Source organism: Schistocerca americana, chromosome 2, assembly GCF_021461395.2.
Source record: "Schistocerca americana isolate TAMUIC-IGC-003095 chromosome 2, iqSchAmer2.1, whole genome shotgun sequence".
Classification (NCBI taxonomy): Eukaryota; Metazoa; Arthropoda; class Insecta; order Orthoptera; family Acrididae; genus Schistocerca; species Schistocerca americana.
The window spans coordinates 934,837,146-934,849,156 of NC_060120.1; positions in this window are offsets into that span (position 1 = coordinate 934,837,146).

Sequence of the window (12,011 nt, forward strand, 5' to 3'; positions counted from 1 at the left end):
ATGTCTCGGTCACCTCTTGTTCGCATTGACGGCACTTTGAACAGTGGACGTTACATTTCATGTGTGATACGACCCGTGGCTCTACCCTTCGTTCGATCCCTTTGAAACTCTACATTTAAGAAGGATAATGCACGACCGCATGTTGCAGGCCCTGTACGGGCCTTTCTGGATACAGAAAATGTTCGACTGCTGCCCTGGCCAGCACATTCTGCAGATTTCTCGCCAATTGAAAACGTCTGGTCAATGGTGGCCAAGCAATTGGCTCTTCACAATACGACAGTCACTGCTCTTGATGAACTGTGGTATCGTGTTAAAGCTGCATGGGCAGCTGTACCTGTACACGCCATCCAGGCTCTGTTTGACTCAATGCCGAGGCGTATCAAAGCCGTTATTACGGCCCGAGGTGGTTGTTCTGGGTACTGATTTCTCAGGATCTATGCACCCAAACTGCATGAAAATGTAATCACATGTCAGTTGTAGTATAATATATTTGTCCAATGAAATCCCGTTTATCATCTGCATTTCTTCTTGGTGTAGCAATTTTAATGGCCTGTGGTGTACATCACGTGAAAAATACAAATTATTTAAACAAGAACAAAAAATTTTCCGTTGCTTTCTGCTAACATTCCTGGGTTCTCTCGATTTCACAGAACCGTCTTGAAATTTTCGAAATGATTACCATCACGATTTAAGATCGTCTGCAGAATTTCTGTAAAAGAGTTACTATGCAACACTTATCTGAGGTATAAAGGTCTAAATATATTCGGCGACAAATTTTTAATAAAATTTTGCATTTAACGTACTGGAGCAGACGTGAATATTACCTCAACTTTTGCAATCTGCAAAAATTTTCGTTATTTATTAGAAATCACACACGCGCACGCGTCCGAGAAGATACTAAGACGCAAAATACAGTGAAATAATAAATCTTCCAACGAGAAAATTAGAGCAAGACAAATGTTAGGAATTGTCAAACAAAAAAATAATTCCTGTTTGGGTTGTACGCCTAATATAAGGTTGCTGGAGAACTGTTGTTTTGGACTGTATGTGAAGAAGAGAGCAGATGACTATTACCAGCGGAATATTTAGGTCTAAGGACTAATATTAATACTACTATTACTTCTACTACTCATAATAATAATTATTATTATTATAATTATAATAATGAGCGTAGAAGATGCATCTGTGTCTATAGGTGTACAAATGTTAAACAGTAGACACACGAAATTCTAAGACAGAGATGGTTCAAATGGCTCTGGGCACTATGGGACTCAACTGCTGTGGTCATTAGTCCCCTAGAACTTAGAACTACTTAAACCTAACTAACCTAAGGACATCACACACACCCATGCCCGAGGCAGGATTCGAACCTGCGACCGTAGCAGCAGCGCAGCTCCGGACTGGAGCGCCTAGAACCGCACGGCCACCGCGGCCGGCTCTAAGAGAGAGAAATTTGGGTTAACCAAATAAGTAAGGTATGGTAGTAATGGGGTGAGGAGCTCGTACAAAAACAAAGACATTATCGTTATTTCAGTGGATAGGCCGTTAGCTGTCTGTTCAATCTCGATAAACGGTTCAGCACACTAATATAGTGATGGAGAGTATTCCAGAGTCAATTTCCTGCCACAAAAAAGGACTGTGAGAAGAGAAGTGTTTGAGGGAGTGAGACTGAAAGAATGTCGCCTTGATGGGAACGAGTGTTTCTGCTGCATTATTTAGACAAGAGAGATCTGAGAGACTGTGTACACTGATACGAGGGTAAAGAAGACTGCATGTGCGGAAGTCTTCGCACTAGTCTGCACGTAGAAACTAATACGCTCCAACGGGAATATAAGAATAGTCAACAAAGTGGAAATCAGTTCCTGTGTGCATTTACAGCTAAGAGAGTTTATACGAAAGCCCAATCCGTTAGCTATCCTTATCGCGACGAGAGACGATGTTGGCACTCGCCTGCGAAGATGCGCAGAGGATGCGCCGGTGTCGATTGGGTTGCATACCGAAGGCGCTCCTTGGTTGCAGAGAGATCGTCTCATCCCAAGCGGCCACGAAAACCAGAGAAAACCAGTGCACGATGTGTGCAGGAAACATGAGGGAACAATAAAAATGAAAACCAACAAAGACGTTTCCTGTTTAAAAAGGGCTTAAGGCGAGGACACAGTCTTTCTCCTCCGCTGTTCATCTTGTATATCGAAAAAGTAATGAACGGAATGAAAGGAGGATGCAGAAGTGTGATTAAAATTCGGAGTGAAAATATATGAACTGTAAGATTCGATGACGACATTGTCGTCCTCTGTGAAATACAGGAAGAACTACAGAAAGTGTTGAATGGGACGAACACTATGTGAAGGCTCATTTCTTTGAGAAACGGAACATCAACGGCAAACAACAGTTGTGGGGAATGCATAGGGAGCAGACCACCCAAATTAAAATTTTGATTTCTTGTTTGGTTGCGAATTCGTAAAAAATACTTGGCTGATTTTGCGGTCAAATGAAATACTTAACATTCGGCAAGCCGTATTATTATAATCCTGACCAAGCATCTTACCCGTTGGTGAATAACTAGTAACGACCCTCATCTTCCTCCAACGCCCGTTTCTTGGAAGATTCGTTTTCAGAAAAGCTACTTTTTCCCGCGTCTCAATGTTTATGAACTCATACCTCCTGAACTGTACTAGTTACAAAAAGAAAGTTGTCACTGGTATGAGGTTTTGTGCACAGGAGTAAACAGAGCACATCGGAGGACTTCCACTATCAATGACAAATACACCGTATTATCCTCACATTTACATGAGTCCTAGCCTTGTAGACTTACCATGTTGACAGATAGAGTCGAGGCATTCAGTACTCAATAGAGGTGAGTGTGCAGCGTTTCAGAGTTTGTAAACAGAGCATAAAACGTTGCATAGCATGGCAGGACGTAGCGGAGGCCGATAACAGGATGAAGAGACAATTAACAGTGGAGATTGCCAGTCGTGGAGGAACTCCTCTGCAGCAGAATCATTCACATACATATGTATCAAAAGAACTTGGTGTAAGTCAAAATTCAGTACCTAAGTTATGGAAACGATACAATAAAGGCATTCTGTTGCTAGACACCAAGGTTCAGGGGTAGAAAGAAAAAACTTGAAAAAAGGAGTAACAAACTTCAAAATGCCATGATAGATTTAGTAGAGGATTTATTAAACATACCGGTTGTTACTTCTGTTTTTGTGTTAATCTAGATCGCCTCCATGGTGGAATAACGTCAAGCATATAAAACAAAAGCTGTTGAGATTGCTGTATTCGAATTCTTGTATCGAGGAACAGCACAAAAACAGGTACAAACTGCAGCATGAAGTGCCTCGTTTAACCACATTACATAAACAAATGAAACTGCGCTTTGCCGAAGACCACAGACAACGGCAGTTACGGCGTTAGGGAGAAGCGCTGTTCTGCAACGAAACTAAAGGGAACTTAAATGGAAACGATGGTCAGATCGCGCTATGGAGACCCGTGAGGAACGTAATATGGAAGCTTTAGTGTCCCCAACAGTCCACTTTGGAGGAGGCGCTATAATGCTATGCGGAGGAGTTACTGTGAACAGGGCTGGTTCTGGTCCACAGAAGGAATAACAGAGGTCTAACAGGGTACATATACATCAATGAATGGTTGATCCTCATGTACGAATTTTGGCTCAAGGTCTTGAGGAAGAATTTCTTCTGGTGTACGATAATGCTCGAGCCCACGTTGCAGCCCCAGTGCAAATTTTTTTCTCGGGGACACAATATCAATATTCCACAGTGGCTGGCATGTGGTTGCAGTCTAAACCCCATACAGCATGTATGGGATTAACTAATGAGAGGAGTTAGAGCTCGAGGAAGCTCTATAGAAACTCTACAGCAGCTACAGGGAGCCTTGCTAGTGGGTGTAACGTTTGAAAAAAAAAATAATAGAAATGGCGGCGGTGGATTGTTGCTGTAATGTTCACCTATCTATACCTTACACGGTGGGTTTCATAAAATGTCCTACCCACCTTGCAGAAATTCCAAGTTCTGTCAATACTACTGTTTATGACGGTGCAGCTTTAACACTTTTCTAGCGGCACCCGACTTTGATTTGCTTACCTCGCGCCTCCTACGGTTGTCTCGCATTTCTCGTGCCGCTTTGCTTCTTCTCCATATAGGCACAGAATTCGATGTGCACACAACAAATTATGCTAAACTGAAGTGGCAGTGTGGGACAAAACCCAGTGATACGGAGTAAAGTTATCAAAACATAAGACGCCATTTGATTTTTTTCCCCGCAACTGCGAAAGTTCCGCACATTTTTTCACATCCGCTTCCGGATCCGATTCCGCACTTTTATATCGGAAATTTATCGAAACATTCGACAGTGGCGAGATTGCCGATACGCGCACTTATTGATCCAATTCGCCAGCTGCTGCGCAGACGGGAGGGTCGTGAAGCAAGCCGACATGTGCCCGTAGCGATTGTTGCGTTTATTGGGTTATTACGCGGTGATCTCTGCCCATATAGCGTATTCGCGCCCGTCAGTCTACTTTGTGTTGTTGTATAATATTACCACACTGAAGCGCCACAGAAGGTGTTATATAGACATGCGTATTCAAATACAGAGATATGTAAACAGGCAGAATACAACGCTGCGGTCGGCAATGCCTATATAAAACAAGTGCCTGACGCAGTTGTTAGATCGGTTAGTACTGCTACAATGACAGGTTATCAAGCTTTAAGTGAGTTAGGACGTGGTGTTATAGTCGGCGCACGAGCGATGGTATACAGCATCTCCGAGGTAGCGATGAAGTGAGGATTTTCCCGTACGATCATTTCACGAATGTACTGAGAATTTCAGAAATCCGGTAAAACACCAAATCTCCGATATCGCTGCAGGTGGAAAAAGATCCTGCAAAACGGGACCAACGACGACTGAAGAGAATCGTTCAACGGGAGAGAAGTGCAACCCTTCCACAAATTGCTGCAGATTTAATGCTGCGCCATCAACAAGCGTCAGCGTGCGAACCATTCAACGAAACATCATCGATATGGACTTTCGGAACCGAAGGCCCACTAGTCTACCCTTGATAATTGCACGACACAAAGCTTTACGCCTCGCCTGGGCCCGTCAACACCGACACTGGATTGTTGATGACTGGAAATATATTGCCTGGTCGGACGAGTCTCGTTTTAAATCGTATCGGGCGGATGGACGTGTACGGGTAAAGAGACAAAAAGAATTGTTCAAATAGCTCTGAGCACTATGGGACTTAACTTCTGAGGTCATCAGTCCCCTAGAACTTAGAACTACATAAACCTAACTAACCTAAGGACATTACACACATCCATGCCCGAGGCAGGATTCGAACCTGCGACCGTAGCGGTCGCGCGGCTCCAGACTGTGGCGCCTAGAACTGCTCGGCCACTCCGGCTGGCGTATAGAGACAACCTCATGAAACCATGGAACCTGCATGTTAGCAGGGGACTGATCAAAATGGTGGAGGTTCTGTAATGGTGTGGGGCGTGTGCAGTTGGAGTGGTACCGATACGTCTAGATACGACTCTGACAGGTGACTCGTACATAAGCATTCTGTCTGATTACTTGCATCCACTCAGTCCACTGTGCATTCCGACGGCCTTGGGCAATTCCATCAGGACAACGCGACACCCCACATGTCCAGAATTTGCTACAAAGTAGCTCCAGGAACACTCTTCTGAGTTTAAACACTTCCGCTGGCCACAAAAGTCTCCAGACATTAACATTATTGATCGAGCATATCCGGGATGCCTTGCAACGTGCTGTTCAGAAGAGATCTCCACCCGCTCGTACTCTTTCGGATTTATTGACAGTTCTGCAGGATTCGTGGTGTCAGTTCCCTACAGCACAGCTTCAGACATTAGTCGAGTCCATGCCACGTCGTGTTGCGGCACTTCTGTGTGCTCGCGGTGGCCCTAAACGATATTAGGCAGGTGTACCAGTTTCTTTGGCCCTTCAGTTTATATTGTACAGTGTTTGCTAGTCAACAGTTTTGGCGTGTAACTTAGTTAAGAGTGCAATAATGAAACCAAAAATAAGTCTTATTTGGAACTATTTCGTTGAGATTAATGATTTGACTGCTAAATGTGAAATCTGCGACAAAGTATATTCGCGAAAAGGGGGCACGACCACCGCATGGAAGAGTTATCTTAAATCATTAGATGCGAGAAATTTGCAGAGTTTGAGAAATTGGATAAAACTAACAAACATTCAGTGGAGGCGATAAGACAAAAGGTTACTCAATGTTTATATAATAATGCAGTCGGTATTAATGATATGGTTCGATTATAATAGGATGAACTCTGAGCACTGCTGGTGCAAAGCTGTTTTATCCGAAAGTTGTGTTATCCGAATGATTCACAATGCGATAACATTTTAAAGAGCTCACCTCGCACTTGGTTCTTGTCGAGTCGTGTTAGTACAAGTCCATAGATAATGTGTCATTTCTCGTTTCTGCCAGTAATTAACGATCTAAACATATAATAGTGTGTGGCACGGAATAAATACACCACTGTAGTATGTGAGCTGCACACGAGTGTATGTTGGCAGCACTGCACGAAATTTAGACTGGTTTTACGTCGCTGCCCCTCATACAGTCAGAAGTGAGCACTTTAAAAAGATATCGCACTGTATATAAAAACGTTTCAGAGAATTTTATCTTCCATTTAGCTATAGAAGAGTGATAGTACTCACGTAATTGTGTATAATTTGAACCAGTACCAATCACGTTGAATTTACTCAGTAGAATGTTAATTTATTTATTGTTATTTTGTCCTCCATATCGAATACAAGTGTCAGTAACTTCTTTACCGTCATCGGTTCTAAAATAAGCACTAATGATGATAAATAAGTTATCGACACCTAGAGTGCAGTATGAAGAATAAAATCCAATATTTAGAAATTAACGCCTACAGAGAAACTGCAGCGTGGTTCATAAATTACTTACGAAACTTTTGTTTTGCAATTGTCGCTTTAGCTTGGCACGCTGCGAATTATTGAAGTGCCCTACTTAACAACTTGGAGTTTTAATATTGTATTACTTTTTACATATTTAATTTCTTGGGCTATTTTACTATTTTTATTGTGTCGTGTTATAGGCTTCTTTTACTGTGGCCAAAGATACTAAACAACAACTTACAATGCAACAAAGTCTGCAAGTAAGTGATTATTGGTATTCCTTACACTTAGAGTCTCAACAAATGTGATTGCTGAAATGATTGCCTTCCACAACTAATAGTTTCGTTTTTGTCGCGGGTACCGGCTTTCGCGGAGTAATGAAAGGTGCTCTTGCAAAGTGTAAATGATTGCCTTCCACAACTAATAGTTTCATTTTTGTCGCGGGTACCGGCTTTCGCGGAGTAATGAAAGGTGCTCTTGCAAAGTGTAAGTTGAAAAGTCGTGATTTTTTTTGCTTCGTATTTGTGCGATAACTTGTGCAATAAGCAGGCAGAGAAAAAGCAAAAATTTATTTGAAGAATCTGAAAAATTATCTTTCACAACTGACATATGGTCCGACCTGTATTCTGGAACTTCATTACTTAGTTTGACTTCTCGTGGTATTTCAGAGGAATTTCACAAGATGTCTATAATTTTGAAATGTGATGTCATGACTGGTCGTCATATAGGTGTCGTAATAACGACAAAATTTGAAACGATACTTCAAGAATGAGACATAAATCACCAAGCAGTGCATTGTATTTTTCTTGATCATGGTTCTAACATGATTAAAACATTGCAGTTGTCTGGGTTTGATGATGTGAGTTGTGAAAAACACCAGATACAACTTTGTATAAGAGCTGCTGTTGAATCACAGTAGTGGTTCCTACAACTTACTGCTAAATTCAAAATTGTCACAGTGCAAGTTGAGTCCCAAATACATAATCTGTTGATGATGAAAGCCAGAGATGCAAACCTATCTCAAGACGACTGCATATCTGCTAGCTCTAAAAGGTGCCAATTTGAAATTGAAAATCTGCCTTCAACAAGTTGCGGCTTAGTCACAGAATCTCTATTACGAACATAGTTACAAACATTGGAATTCATGTTAAATATGAATGAAGATCAGCAAGACCCGACTACGACTAACGAAAGCCACAGTCTGCTTTTGATGCTACAGTCAAAGCTACTGGAGTAAACAGCGCTCGGCAGACTGGATGGTAACCCATCCAAGTGCTAGCCTAGCCCGACAGCGCTTAACTTCGGTGATCTGATGTTATCACTGCGGCAAGGCCGTCATAGTGTTACAAAATGTTCGAAAATTCACACGGCCGTTCACCAAGGCACTATTCGACACGACAAATGATTTTTGGTAACTCGGTACACTATACCGTTCAAATAACGTGTTGAATTTATTCATACCCGACATAAAACTTCTAGTGAGTTGTAACACACAAACAATTTTCCGAGGCACTGTTAACTGCGACGAATATTTATCGACATCGTGTTCCACGTGACCGTTCCGACGCGTGTTCCCACGCCCATACCCGGTAGGAGACTTATATTGAGTTGCAGAAACCGTCTGGCGCCTGCTTATTCAGTGCATGCTTCTGATTGCTCCTTAGTCTTCTACCAAAAACCGCTGAATTAAAATGTTCTTCTCATTAACGTTTTTACTTAAGTTCATGTTGACGGTACGGCTGGAGGAGCATAGTAGTGTTCAAGTTACTACTATTGACTTCGCGCCACGCTCAGTATATGATTCCGGCCTGCCTAAAACGTTCTCCAGCGTGACACAGTCATTGTTAGCAGGCGTGAACGCATGCTCTGGAATTATATGTCGCACAGTTCAGTACACGGTACTCTCTCGCTACCTTGCTGCTACTGAATATTCTTATTCGACAGATAACAAGTAGAAGTAGAGAAAAACTGTAATGTGGGCGGAAAATGTGGAACAAACGCCACAAGGAGTGGCAAAAAATGTCAGTATAACTTTGTACACGTACACAGCAACGGCGCGTATGTAAATGACGGCCGTGTCCTACGTGAGCGACAGAAGCGAGCGACAACAAGCGACTTCTGGAGACGCGACACTCCAGCGACAAGCAGCAGCATCGGGCCAAAACCTTGGGTATCCTGCGTGCGAGCAACCATGTCCCGCTACAAGATGACTGCTTAGACCCAACCAGCTGTTTCTACAAAACGGCGTCCTTAGCCTGTAGCTGGAGAGTAAGGCTACAGAATGAGGTTTACTTAAGAAAATAAAGCGAAAAGGAAGGCTTTGCATGAAATTTACAAAGGGAGGAATCTCCATGGAGAATTTCATAAATATCATCAACTAAGAAGGTCACCAGACAAATTCTTCGAATATACGTGAATGAGCAGAGGAGCATTCGACTATCACATCAATAAATTAAATACGAATGTTTTTACATGATCAAGAACTTTTAATAGCCAATAAATGCAGAGGAATGACTATTATACGACTACCTACGGTAAATGCAAACATAAGCCACAGATTTACGCAGTCGACCAACAGCTAGTTGTGGATTAAGGGTAGTGTACACGTTTCGTAAGTAGGTGTTCAGAGAAGAACCTAGGTTCGAGATGAACAATGTAGATTCCACGTCGATTTTGAAGATTTTCTGTTGTACCTCTGGAGCTGTTCTTACAGGCAGGATTAACTGTTTGAATTTAATTTTGTGAAAATTTACTTACTTTTCAGAATGTAACATTCAGATTTTTAACAATGTATTTATGTGTACAATTTAAAAAAATTTAAAATACAAGAACAACCGGGAATCTTTTTTTTATTTTTTAACTGACTGAGTTACGATTCTGTATACTAATTTTTATGCATACTGTTTACACTGCATCGCTAAGTATATTTTAAGGTCTTTCCAAAGAACTTGATCTTCACACCTATCCCAGTACATCACACACATTTAATTCCTAATAAAATACAATGAACATGAAATTTTACAGATATTTGATGTTTCGAACGTAATTCATCAGCTGTCAGTGTTAAGGCCAAGCGTTTCAATTACTCTATATAGTCTGTAAAAGTAAAGCTTACAAAATTTTTGAAAAGAAAGTCAAACGTTTTATGTAATGGTTTGTCTAAAAGTGTGAAATAAAAATATTAGGGAAACGTATTGTGCACCTCATTTTCTGTTCATGATTTCGAGCATCATTCAAAGGCACGTAGAACGTTTCTCTGATCTACTTATTTCTTTTACACAAATCATTTCATAAAATATTTGACTGATTTCTTTCATATTTTAATTTCAAGATTTTTTCAGAAAGCATTATCTTACAGACTCCTCGTTTGCCTTTCTAACGTACTTGATTCGAAGGAAGCCTTTTTGTCATTTAAATACCGCACCAATGTATCTTTTTATGTGCAAAATAGCCAGGTCTTTTTCGTGAAATATTTCAATTTTTCCTCAGCTTATTAATTAAGTTTTCGTTCATTACCCTGTTTACTTTCAAGCAGTTAAATATTTTCATGCCAAACTATACCTCATGCTGGTCGCTTTGATACCCGGTTTACCTGTTTCTCTCCCTTTGTTTGGCTATGAAAATTTGGACAAAACCTCATGGTGTAAGTTATAGGGAGGCTTGTTTTCGCTCTGCTCACGCGTTTACAAAAACGTATCGGGTGTTAATCATATGATAAAATAGTCCTTTCTGCGTGCTGTCATTTCCGAAATTTGTCGTTTCTATACCTTGAACCTTTTATGAGATACGACGATTTTTGACGACCACTAGATTCCCGAAGCGTAGAAAAGGTTCGGACGAACCGCGAGCGACCCATCCGCGGATATAACACCCAATACCTCAAGAATGAAAAGAGATATCATTCCGGTCTCGACTTCAAATACAGTTTAGATATATTGGTTACATTTCATGTGCAATAATGTAGGGCCTTAAATGAACTATACGGAAAGTCTACACAATGTGATTAACCCCTGGAGATTCTTAAAAATTTCGAGCAGCCATGTACTCAATTTCGTGCAGCACAGTAACTAAGACGGAAAACGGAAATAAATTCAGAACTTTATCTTTTAAAGATGTCAAGCTATAGGTTGCGGAAGAATCAAATCTTTTATCAGATAGTTTTCTTAAAATCGGATACTAAGTAGTTCATAGCTGTCGTCGCGTCCGTCCCACTGCTTTGCCAAGAAGACACGTGGCTGTCGCTCTGTGTCGCGGGTTGCTGCGACAAGATTCAAACACGTTTGATTTCAAACGTCGCCAGTTGCAGCAGGAGACAGGCAGCGACACAGATGTCGCTCATGTAGGACACTACCGTAACTACACCTGCGGTTGTGTTTTGTCGCCTGAAGCTGTCGCGCGCTGTAGTTCGCTTCTATCGCTCACGTAGGACACGGCTTAAGGCAGATTGTGGAGGTCCGATTAGCTGGTGCATTAGTAAACGAGACAGGCAACTAATTGAATGTTTCAAGAGCAACTGTTTCAGCAGTCATGAAATCCTGCACAAAACATTGAAGGACATCATCATGTAAACGTAATATTGGACGCAGAGTAAAACTAAATGACAGAGATCGTCGTAAGCTAGCACGAATTGTGTAAAAACAACACAAAACTACGGCGGCTAAAGTGACTGCAGAGAGCAATAGCCATCTTCGAGACCCCGTGTCCATCGACACTGTCCGCGGAGAACTCCATAAAACGAATATTCATGGACGAGCTGCTCTACCGAAAACATTAGGGGCGACAACCGACGCAAAGAAGCGTAAAACATGGTGTCAGGAGCATAAATCCTGGACATTGATTTGTAGAAACACGTCATACTGTCCGACGAGTCAACGTTTTCGTTATTTCCTACATCGGGCCGGGTTTACATTTGGAGAACACCAAAAGAAGCCTACAATGCTGATTGCTTGATTCCAACGATTAAGGATGGAGGTGGAAGTGTGTGGAAGTGTGACAGTGTGGGAAGCCATATCATGCTACTCTGCTGGTACCATACCATCCACCCAATGATTCAAATGTTGTTCCTCAACAATGATGCCATATTTCAG